At 42.6% G+C, this 11,249-nt stretch overlaps 1 pseudogene; it reads right to left on the bottom strand.

Annotated features, from left to right (window-relative positions):
• Positions 1-3,147: 3,147 nt before the first annotated feature.
• LOC110303800 (large ribosomal subunit protein uL14 pseudogene) lies at positions 3,148-3,462 on the bottom strand (annotated as a pseudogene).
• Between the last annotated feature and the right edge of the window lie 7,787 nt (positions 3,463-11,249).

The raw sequence follows: 11,249 nt of genomic DNA on the forward strand, positions 1-11,249 counted from the left end.
TTTTTCTTTTTCTTTCTTTCTTTTTTTTTTTTTTTTTTTTTTTTGGCTAGGACCTAGGTTTTGATTCCAGGCTCCTACATAACCAACTCTAACTCCAGTTCCAAGGGATCTGATGGCCCTTTCTGACCTCCATAGGCACCAAGGATACAATATAATATGCATGCCTACATGCAGGCAGAACACTCACATATAAAATTAAATGAATAGATCTAACTTTAAAATCTGTTTGAAAAAAAATTGATGACTTACAACTCTGAAAAACAGGAAGTCTGAGATAAAGGTGCCTGCAGATTCTGTGTTGAGCGATGGTTCATCTCCTCACAGCCCGTGAATGTGGTGGAAGATGTGGTGGAAGAAGCTAGGTGACTTGCTAGGGTCTATTAAAGGATGCTAACCCTCACTGTCTGAGGTTCCAGGACCCCACCATCACCCCCCCAGAGAAGACATGCTTTCTGTGGATGCTCATGGCCTTTATATAAAATGTAGCTGTATTTGCATCAGCTCCTTGGAAAACCAAGAGCTGGACGCTAATGGGGCATTAAGTGAGGTTCAGGTGATATCTTCTGGTGTTCCTGATGACAGAGTTTCCTCGTCTTCATTGTGATGTTGTGGTAAGGGGTGGACACCCCCCCACACACACACCCCTTGGTTTGAGATCATAAAACTCTCTGCTCCCTTCTAACACAGTTTCCCACTGTGCCTGCTTTTCTGTGCCTAGCCCCAGGATCTTTCCTGATTTATAACTGCAGGATTCAAACTACTGAATCTTGCTCCATGTGCAAGTGCCCCGTCTATCTCCTGCTACATCTGTGGGAACCCAACTCAAGTGCTTTTGATCAAAGAGGGGTGGCTACATCTTTTGGCTAGCTCTGTTGCCATGTGATAATGTCAGTGCGCTTTCCGTATCAGATCAAAGAGGTAACCTAAGACCTCCATGACAAGTTCTGTTCTTGAGAGATTATTTTTCCTAGTATACTAATTGGGTTCTAAGAGGAACTTAATGATTCTGCTGTGACCGCATACCTCTGACGTATTGTACCCAGAAAATAAAAAAATGGTGGTTTGGGTTTCCTCCTGAACCTTATAGAATAGCAACTGATGCTATATATCTGAGAGAGGCAACCATATCTTGTTCCTACTAATTCATCTCTTGATCTATAGTGAAATAAATTTGATCCTCAAGCTTTAAAAAGAAAGAGCTGGCTGTGTACAATGTCGCCAGGCAACCAATTAAATGTTGAAAAGAATAACTAAATGATAGGCAATTTAACCTTTAATATCAACCCACAGCTAAATCAGAAAGCAGTGAGATATATTTCTATGTTCCAAGATTTTCTTCAAGCCTGGTGTGACTGGCACTCTGGGCACTCAACAACAAAATATGGAGGCCAACACCATTAAGTATATAGAGGCTAAGAGGGAAGCCAATGTTTGGGCCCTTGCTCCAAGGTGAGGGACATGGCAGGACACCTTTCAAAGTGTTCTCAACTCTGGCAAATCACCTGTCCTAGCCTGACAGTTGTGGGACACGCCTTTATTCCCAGCACTCAAGAGACAGAGGTGGGTAGATCTTTGAGTTCAAAGCCAGTCTGGTCTACAGAGAGAATTCTAGAACAGCCAGGTCTACACAGAGAAACCCTGTCTCAAACAAAACAAAACAAAACAAAACCAATTCAAAGTTTCCCAGAACACTCACACGGCAGCTCACAACTGTCTGCAACTCAAGTACCAGTGGATTTGACTCCCTCACACAGACATGCACACAGATCAAACACCAATGTAAATCAGTCAATCAATCAATCAATCCTTTGTCCTCTTGATTAGAGAGGCCATGAAGATCCAGAGTTTGGCCTTTAAATAGCAGACACGCAGCAAGAGGAGGGTTTACACAGAAGGAAATGTCCTCCGTGCTTCCAAGGGAAGCCACATGGTCAGCAAGATCCTGAATCAACCCTGTAGATGACACACCTCATTGAGGAAAGACTGAAGAAGCCAGTGGACCCCTCCTAAGTCCCTAGAGTAACCCCTAAAATGCCTTAGCTGATTTCAACAACTACAAACAACCAGTCCCTCCTTGACAACTGGATGGTCTTAAGCATCCAACAGGAAATACACCCAAGAGTAAAATGATTGGTCACCATAGAGAGCAAGAGGAAGACTAAGCTTTAGACGGAATGAAGACTCCGGCCTCTGGACCTCTATTGGCATGGTGGATAGGTGCTAGCTCTTATCTGCACCTGACAGTTCATAAGGCACACTGCTAAAATTTACTAAAGCCTTCCTCTGATTCACCCTGTCTCTCAATCTACCCAGGGGACTGAGTCTAATTAAAGTCTAGTTAAAGACTCTAACCCAGCTGTTCTTACCTAGGGGATCGAACAATCTCATTGGGCTTCCCTAAGGCCATCCCAAAACACAGATATTACATTTTGATTCGTAACTAGCAAAATTACAGTTATGGATTAGCAACAAAAAATAATTTTTGGGGGGGAGGAGTCACTATAACACGTGGAACTGTGTTTCAGTTGCAACCTTAGGAAGGTTGAGAACCAGTGCACTAACCTCTGAGCTCACAGACCTTTCACTGTGGGCTTTTTTGAGAACAGAGAACAGGTCACCAGGCTCTCATGGTGAGTGTTTTCCCCAACTAAGTCATCTCACCAGTTTTCTGTTTAACATGTAGGCACAAAAATGTCTGTCACAGGTCTGTCACACCCCACTTCTGGTTCTAATATTCTTTTTTTAAAAAGATTTGTTTATTTATTATATGTGAATACACTGTAGCTGTGTTCAGACACTCCAGAAGAGGGCATCAGATTTCGTTACGGATGGTTGTGGGCTACCATGTGATTGCTGGGATTTGAACTCAGGACCTTCAGAAGAGCAGTTGGTGCTCTTAACCACTGAGCCATCTCACCAGCCCAGGATTTTATTTATTTTTTTTATATATATGACGAGTACACTGTAGCTGTCTTCAGAGACACCAGAAGAAGGCATCAGATCCCATTACAGATGGTTGTGAGTCACCAAGTGGTTGCTGGGAATTGAACTCAGGCCCTCAGGCCCTCAGGTCCGAGATTTGGATTTTTTTTTTCTGGTCAGAGAAAACACTTTTTAATGAATATATTTTACAAATACACTGGAGAATCATGCAGTGCTGCCTGCATTGGATGCAATCCTGGGCCACAAGTCTGCACACTCCTTTGCCACTGGACCTGTGACAGCAGAACCTTTCATCTCACCTTTGTTTACTCTGACCCCTGCGTTATCTTCAAAATAAAGCAACACCCCATCTTTTCTTCGATATGACTTTCGTTGTCGACTTACCACAGCTGGATGGACCTTTTTTCTTAGTTCTGGTTTGCCTTTCTTAACCGTGGCCATCACCATGTCCCCCACACCAGCAGCAGGAAGTCTGTTCAGCCATCCCTTGATTCCCTTCACAGAGATGATATAAAAGTTTTGGCTCCTGTGTTGTCAGCACAGTTGATCACCGCTCCTACCTGAAGACCCAGGGAAATCCGGAATTTCATTCTGGAGGACCCACCATGTCCTCTCTTTGATATCTTGGGCATCCGGAAAGAGTCAGAAAGGGAGATTTGGATTTTTAAAGAGACTGAATTTTTAATGTGTTTAAATTTGTCAAGAATGTCAGGTTTTAAAGGAGGGCAAATGTTTTATATTGCGATGTTGATGTTAGTGTATGGCCTGGGAGATGAACAAGGAAAGATTAGTAACAGTAATATGTTCTCAAGTCGGCAAGGGGTCAACTGTCCTGGCTAGTGTTTTGTTGTTTGGTTGTTTGGTTTTGTTTCTTTTTTTTTTTTTTTTTTTTTTTTGAGACAGGGTTTCTCTGTGTAGCCCTGGCTGTTCTGGAACTCACTTTGTAAACCAGGCTGGCCTCAAACTCAGAAACACCTGCCTCTGCCTCTTGAGTGATGGAATCCAAGGCATGCACTACAACACCTGGTATGTCCTGGGTATTTTTATGTCATCTTGACACAAGCTAGAGTCATCTGAAAGGTCGGGGCCTCATCGCAGCCATGGAAACCCTAAGACAGTGACCATTAAAGAAATCTAGAACCTTGCCTGAACCAAACCTATACTAGATATCACTTTGGAAAGCTCTGTGGATAGAGCGGGTCCAGCTATTAGGACTAATGACTTCTCTTATGCATTAAGTCCCGCAGCGTAAAGCAAAGAGAAGGTCCACATTTACCTTATGAAATCAATGTCAACCCCAAACCTGGCAGAGAAAAGCACAGTCTAAATGTGCTTCTTGTACAAAACAAACCCCTAAATAAAATACGGGCAACAAGAATCCAGCTGGGTATTCAAAAGAACAGCATGTCTCACCTCTCTTGGTGGCTCTCATAGAGATACCACAGGGTCTCTCTGCAGAGGAGAAGAGGCAATTGGCATCTGACAGCATCTGGTATCCATTCTTGTATGTGGAGGTGGGGTGGACCACTGTACTTAGACAGAGGCCAGAAGACAGCTCTTGGGAGTCATTTCTCTCCTGTCACCTTGTAGGGCAAGGGTCTCTACCAACAGGGCCATCTCACTAGCCTCACGTTAGTTTTTATAATTAAAAAAAATTACACGTATGTGTGTGCATCTGATGAGTGTATAAACACCACATGCACTTGGGGGCCCATGGAGTTCCAGAAGAGGGGCTTGAATCTTCTGGAACTGGAGTCATAGGCAGTTGTGAGGTGCCCTGTGAGTTCTGGAAACCAAGCCCCAATCCTCTTCAAGAGCACTAAGTACTTTCAGCCACTGAGACATCTCTCCAGCACCCCCACGCACATTCATTCTTTTTATCTTGTGTATAGGTGTTTTGCATATATGTCTATGCACTGTGTACATGTAATGCTCAAAGAAACCAGAAGAGGGTGATGTATCCCCCAGACTGAAGTTACAGACTGTTGTGAGCTATTATGTGTTCTGGGACTCAAATCCCAGTCTTCTTCAAGAGCAGCCAGTGCTCCCTTCTGTCTCTTCCCTCCACCCCCACACCATCTATTCTTGCCAAAAAACAAACAAAAAACAAAAACAATAAAACAAAAACAGGCAGACTACTTTGGCTAGAGACAGTGATCTTTTCTCAAAGCAAAATAATAATTTAAAACAGGAATGGAATAGGTTGAGGTTCCCTTCACATGACTAGATACAGTTTTTTAGATTCGTTTTTAAATTGTGTGTGTGTGTGTGTGTGTGTGTGTGTTTGTGTATGTGAGTGTCGCTTCCCAAGGAGTTCCAAATTAGAGAATATCTAATCTAATCTAGAGTACCTAATCAGAAGTAGAGTACTTGAAACTGGAGTTACAGGTGGTTGTGAACCACCCAACATGGGCACTAGGGACTGAATTTAGATGCTCTCAAAGAGTGACCAGTGCTATTTCCTGCCCCACTGATATGTATCTTAAAACAATAATTTCTGTTGGGCATTGACCATAGGGTAGGTCTATTACTTTACCTATTCGATTTTTAGATGGGGAGTGGGTATCAGGATCTCACTATGTAGCCGTACTGTCCTGGAAGTATATGTAGACAAGGCTGGTCTTGAACTCCCAGAGATATGCTTGCTTCTGCCACCTGAGTGCTGGGATTAAAGGTGCGTAACCCCAGTGCCTGGCCTTAATCTATAGAATTCTAATGAAAGACGTTAGAATAAGTTCAGCCTCACAAGTGAGGTTACTGCAGTGTTAATATACCAAGGGTGACTCAGAAAAAATATCAGAGCAGAGCAGTTGGACTTGCAAGTAATCCCAGCAAACTCACTGGATCACCAATGAGCCATTTGTTGTGAGACACTATTCCTAGAGAGAAGTGGATAAGCATCTATGCACCCCATATAGGGAACTGAGGACAGACCAACATATGAAGGGTCACTGACAGGAACAGAAATGACTCAGTGACCACTGCATCACCAAGGCCCACCCTAGCACGGGTGACAGCTCACCAAGGCTGGAAACCCAGAACACATTACAGGCAGCTCAACAAGCTGCAGAGTGTCTTTCCCTAGTGACTCAGTTGGTCTGAGCCTCTTCTTGGCAGTTTGGTGGTATAGGTTTCTTCTAGGCTGTCCAACTGGTCTCTGCTTCTTGCAGGCTGCTTGACTTTGATTCTTACACTGAACAAGCTTGCTCTCAGCCCCTTCTAAGACAGGGCCTTGCAGCCTGGCTTGTCTGAGAATGACTCTGAGCAGTCTTTTCTGGGGGAACAAGGTGCCTAGTGATTCTGGTCTGTTTCAGGGACTTCCTGAAATTCTTTTGTTTCCCTTCAGTCTTAAGGCACTTTATGCAGGATGGAGGGTTTCAATATTGGAGGAAATTGCTACACACCAGCAACTTTCATCCCCAAACGTAACAACTGAAACAAAAATACCTGTAATCTTAGGAGGCAGAGGAGGAGGAAATTGCTACAAATTCAAGGCCAACATAGGGGCTACTGTTGTAAAAAAGTTTTATCTCAATCTGAGATTTCTACCCTGCCTTTGACCAGATAAAAGACCCACATAACCTTTATATTTATAGTAAGCCTTAATCAGCACAAGAGCTGGGCAGATATCTATCCTCTATGCTACTATGTCTATTTCCAAGCCAATAATCCCATTATATAATTTGCCACATTTTGTTTAGGCTGCTCTTAACTCCAGTTAGCCGACCTACGTGGCCATTATTTTAAGATACGTACCTCATGGCGGCTTTCCTTTTCTTTCTTTCTTTTTTTTTTATTAGATATTTTCTTTATTTACATTTCAAATGATATCCCCTTTCCTGGTTTCCCCTCCGAAAACTCCCTCCCCTATGCTTTCCCCCCTCCCCCTGTTCACCAACGCACCCACTCCTGCTTCCTGGCCCTGGCATTCCCCTACACTGGGGCATAAAACCTTCACAGGACAAAGGTCCTCTCCTTCCATTGATGTCCGACAAGGCCATCCTCTGCTACATATACAGCTGTTCCACCATGTGTACTCTTTTGTTGGTGGTTTAGTCCCAGGGAGCTCTGGAGGTACTGGTTAGTTCATATTGTTGTTCCTCCTATGGGGCTGCAAACTCTTTCAACTCCTTGGGTCCTTTCTCTGGCTCCTTCATTGGGGACCCTGTGCTCAGTCTCATGGATGGCTATGAGCATCCACTTCTGTATTAGCAAGGCACTGGCAGAGCCTCTCAGGAGACAGCTATATCAGGCTCCTGTCAGCAAACTCTTGTTGGCATCTGCAATAGTGTCTGGGTTTGGTGGTTGTTTATGGGATGAATCCCCAGGTGGGGCAGTCTCTGGATGGTCATTCCTTCAGTCTCTGCTCCACACTTTGTCTCTGTAACTCCTTCCATGGGTGTTTTGTTTCCCCTTTTAAGAAGGATCAAAGTATACACACTTTGGTCTTCCTTCTTCTTGAGTTTCATGTTGTTTGTGAATTGTATCTTGGCTATTCCAAGTTTCTGGGCTAATATCCACTTATCAGTGAGTGCATACCAGGTGTGTTCTTTTGTGACTGGGTTACCTCACTCAGGATGATATCCTCCAGATCCATCCATTTGCCTAAGATTTTCATAAATTCATTGTTTTTAATAGCTGAGTAGTACTCCATTGTGTAAATGTACAACATTTTCTGTATCCATTCCTCTGTTGAAGGACATCTGGGTTCTTTCCAGCTTCTGGCTACTATAAATAAGGCTGCTATGAACGTAGTGGAGTATCTGTCCTTATTACATGTTGGAGCATCTTCTGGGTATATGCCCAGGAGAGATATTGCTGGGTAGTACTATGTTCATGGCAACTTCTCTATTCACCTTCTCCTTTCCCTCTTGGTTCTCCTCTGACCTCAAACATCAGAAACCCTAAACCTTATCTGTTTCTTCTGTTTAGCTATTGGCCATCAGTATCTTTATTCACCAATCAGGATAGCTTGGGAGACAAGGTCACATAGCATCACCTGGGTCTATGTGTGGATTCTCTAGTCTCTGGGGCAACCTACACTTAGCATTACAATACATAGCAACAGACCAAACCTCAACAGGCTATACAAGTGCCAGGTCAGGGGTGTGTAGTAAGACCCTTTCTTAAAAAGCCAGGAAATAAAAAAGGAGTGAAATATAAAGGTCAGGGGTGCAGATCTTGCCCAGTGTAGTAAGACTTGGTTCTATTTCTAGTACAGAGTCAAAAATAATTTTTAAATACTTTAAAATTATTATTTACTTATTATCAATAATTTATAATAAACAATTACATTATTAATTTATTTTTATTATTTTACGTCTTGTTTAATTATATATTATCGATAATTTATTAATTACTATAAACAACCACATTATTATTTCTATTATTTAATCATTATTTGATTATTTTGTTATTATTATTTTAAAATTAGGATCAGTGAGACAGCTCAGACAGTAACTAAGCCTGACAAACTGAGTTTAATCCCCAGGATTCCTAGGGCACAAGGAGAGAACTGGTTCCCACAAGTTGTCCTCTGACCACCACCACCCCCCCCCCCCCCGCCACATACACATCATTCCATACAAGTGCCTCCATCCCCAATAAGTAAATGTAACAAAATATTTCAAAAATTAAACATACTAATTAAAATCCTTTATTTTATGTAATTAATGTATGCTAACACAAAGGATGCCTTAGTTTAAAAGGTGAAGCCACATATACAAAGAATAAAACCAATAGAAAAATGAAATGATCAGTAACCATGGCGTACACCTCTAATCCCAGCACTCAGGGCGGGGATGGGCAGAGCTCTCTGAGTTGGAGGCCAGCCAGTGCTACATAGTAGGATCTTGTCTCAAAAAACATTGTAACATTTTTTAAATTTTATTTATTATATATAAGTACACTGTAGCTGCATTGGATCTCATTACAGATGGTTGTAAGCCTCCATGTGGTTGCTGGAATTGAACTCAGGACCTCTGGAAGAGCAGTCAGTGCTCTTAACCGCTGAGCCATCCTCCAGCCCTAAAGTTACATTTTTTAATTTTGGTGGCCCACACCTTTAATCCCTTTAATCCCTCAGGAGGAAGAGGCAGGAGGATCTCTTTGAGTTCAAAGCCAGTCTGGTTTACGTAGGGAGTTCCAGAGCAGCCAGGGTGACATGCAGATACCCTGTCTGAAAAAAAAATTAAAACGAATATTTAATTTTAAAAGATACTATGGGGAAAAAATAACTTACAGAGGCAGGCGGATTTCTGAGTTCGAGGCCAGCCTGGTCTACAAAGTGAGTTCCAGGACAGCCAGGGCTATACAGAGAAACCCTGTCTTGAAAAACAAAAACAAAACAAAAAACAAAAACAAACAAACAAAAAAAAACCCCTTACATAACCAGTGGAAAACTTTAAAAAATAAATTCAATACATAACATGATGTGGGAGCGGTGTCTTTAATATTTAAATATTTATAACTAAAGGACAAGACCCATTAGAAATCCTCATAGGGGCTTAACTCACTTGTCCACTAGAAATATTCCCAGTGATGTGACTCACTTGTGCAGAATAAGAGTATTTCAAATGGGCTGCTCAAAAAAAAAACGTTAAGTTACTCAACCGAGCTCATTAATAATAACAGCACCAATTAAAACCAATGCTGAGATCCAGGAAGAGCAAAATAAACAATTCAGGGGGAAAAGGCTTCCTCGGTGATTTCTTGTAAACAAAGACTGGGGATAGAACAACCTCTCAAGGCTCTTCCAGAAAACAGAGGGAACATCTCCTCCGCCCCTTTGGTCAGGCTAGTGTAACTTTGAGAGTAAAACCTGACAGGCTCTTAGAAGGCAGCCCAGGGGAGATCTCAGAACAAAGATGTAATGTCAGATGTGAGTGAGCTGAACCCAAGGACACAGAGCAGAAGACTGTCCACCACCACCGAGAACACAAGAAGGTCTAAGTTTTTACAAGCGGTTGCAATTCAGCACAAAACAGACCCACGACCTCAGTGGGTGCTGCAACAGCGCTTGATAAAACTTGGCAGCATTCACTCACGAGAAAAATCTGGAAATAGGAAACTCCATCAGTTTCGCAGAATGTGGCTTTAAATAAAAGACCCACAGTACAGAGAAGTCGACACATCAAGGTCTAGTAAACATCATGTAATAAAAGTTAAGGCATTAATGCTTGTTTAAAAAAAAAAAAAAAACTACAGTGGCTGGAGAGATGGCTTAGTGGTTAAGAGCACTGGCTGCTCTTCCAGAGGTCTGAGTTCAATTCCCAGCAACCACATGGTGGCTCACAACCATCTGTGATGAGGTCTAATGCATTCTTCTGGTGTGCATGAAAACAGCATAGTCATATACATTAAATAAATAAATAAATAAACAAATCTTTTTAAAAAATCTACAGTAAGTGTCATACTTGATGGCAAAAAAAGTTGCCCCTTTTGATATCATGATCAGGATAAAATTGACTTTTATCTCTTCCTTTCAGTAGTGTAAGGGAAGCCCTGCTTTATTTCTCTGTTTGTCTCCTTCTTTCTTCCCCTCTGTCTCTATCTCTCTGTCCCTCTGTCTCTGCCTCTTTCTCTCTTACACACACACACACACACACACACACACACACACAGAGAGAGAGAGAGAGAGAGAGAGAGAGAGAGAGAGAGAGAGAGAGGCAAAAAGATCAAGAGGGAGTAGTAGAGTGTTTGCATAGCATGTTAGAGTTCCTGGATTCCGTGCCCTAGTGCTAGAAAAAAAAGCAAAGAAAACCAAAAAGGGGCAGGGACAGAGTTACCTGGATACCGTGCGGTGCAGGAGGACAGTGTGGGCATCCAGTCAGTGTAGTGTTGGTACAAAGGAAACAGACTGAGCACCAGAGCAAACAGGGACACCAGACCTCTGACAGAGGAGACATACAGTGCAGGGTGGGGGAAGGAGCAGGTTCAATAGCCCTATTGAATCATTTGGACAGGAACTGTTGCAGTTTGCCCCCCCCCCTCACCTGAACAAACAATCTATTTCAGATGGCTTGCAAATCTAATTATGAAATATTAAGCCACCCCATGACTTTCAAATAGTGAAGTGTTTCACAAATGGGATTCAGTCATACCAACTCTGTGAGGAGAAACGATCCACAAATCAGACTGCATTAACCGGCGAGAGCTGGAAGAAGAGTCACGAATGAAACACCAGCATGGGATTCAGAGCAAAATCCTATCAGGAAGAGGAAAGGGAGGAAGGGTGGGAAGGGAGAGAGGGAGGAAGGGAAGGTTTGCTTCGGATTTGGGAGTTGTGATGTGCAAGCCCGTTTCTC

Source organism: Mus caroli, unplaced genomic scaffold, assembly GCF_978045245.1.
Source record: "Mus caroli unplaced genomic scaffold, Mus_caroli_1 scaffold_9, whole genome shotgun sequence".
NCBI classification, from domain to species: domain Eukaryota; kingdom Metazoa; phylum Chordata; class Mammalia; order Rodentia; family Muridae; genus Mus; species Mus caroli.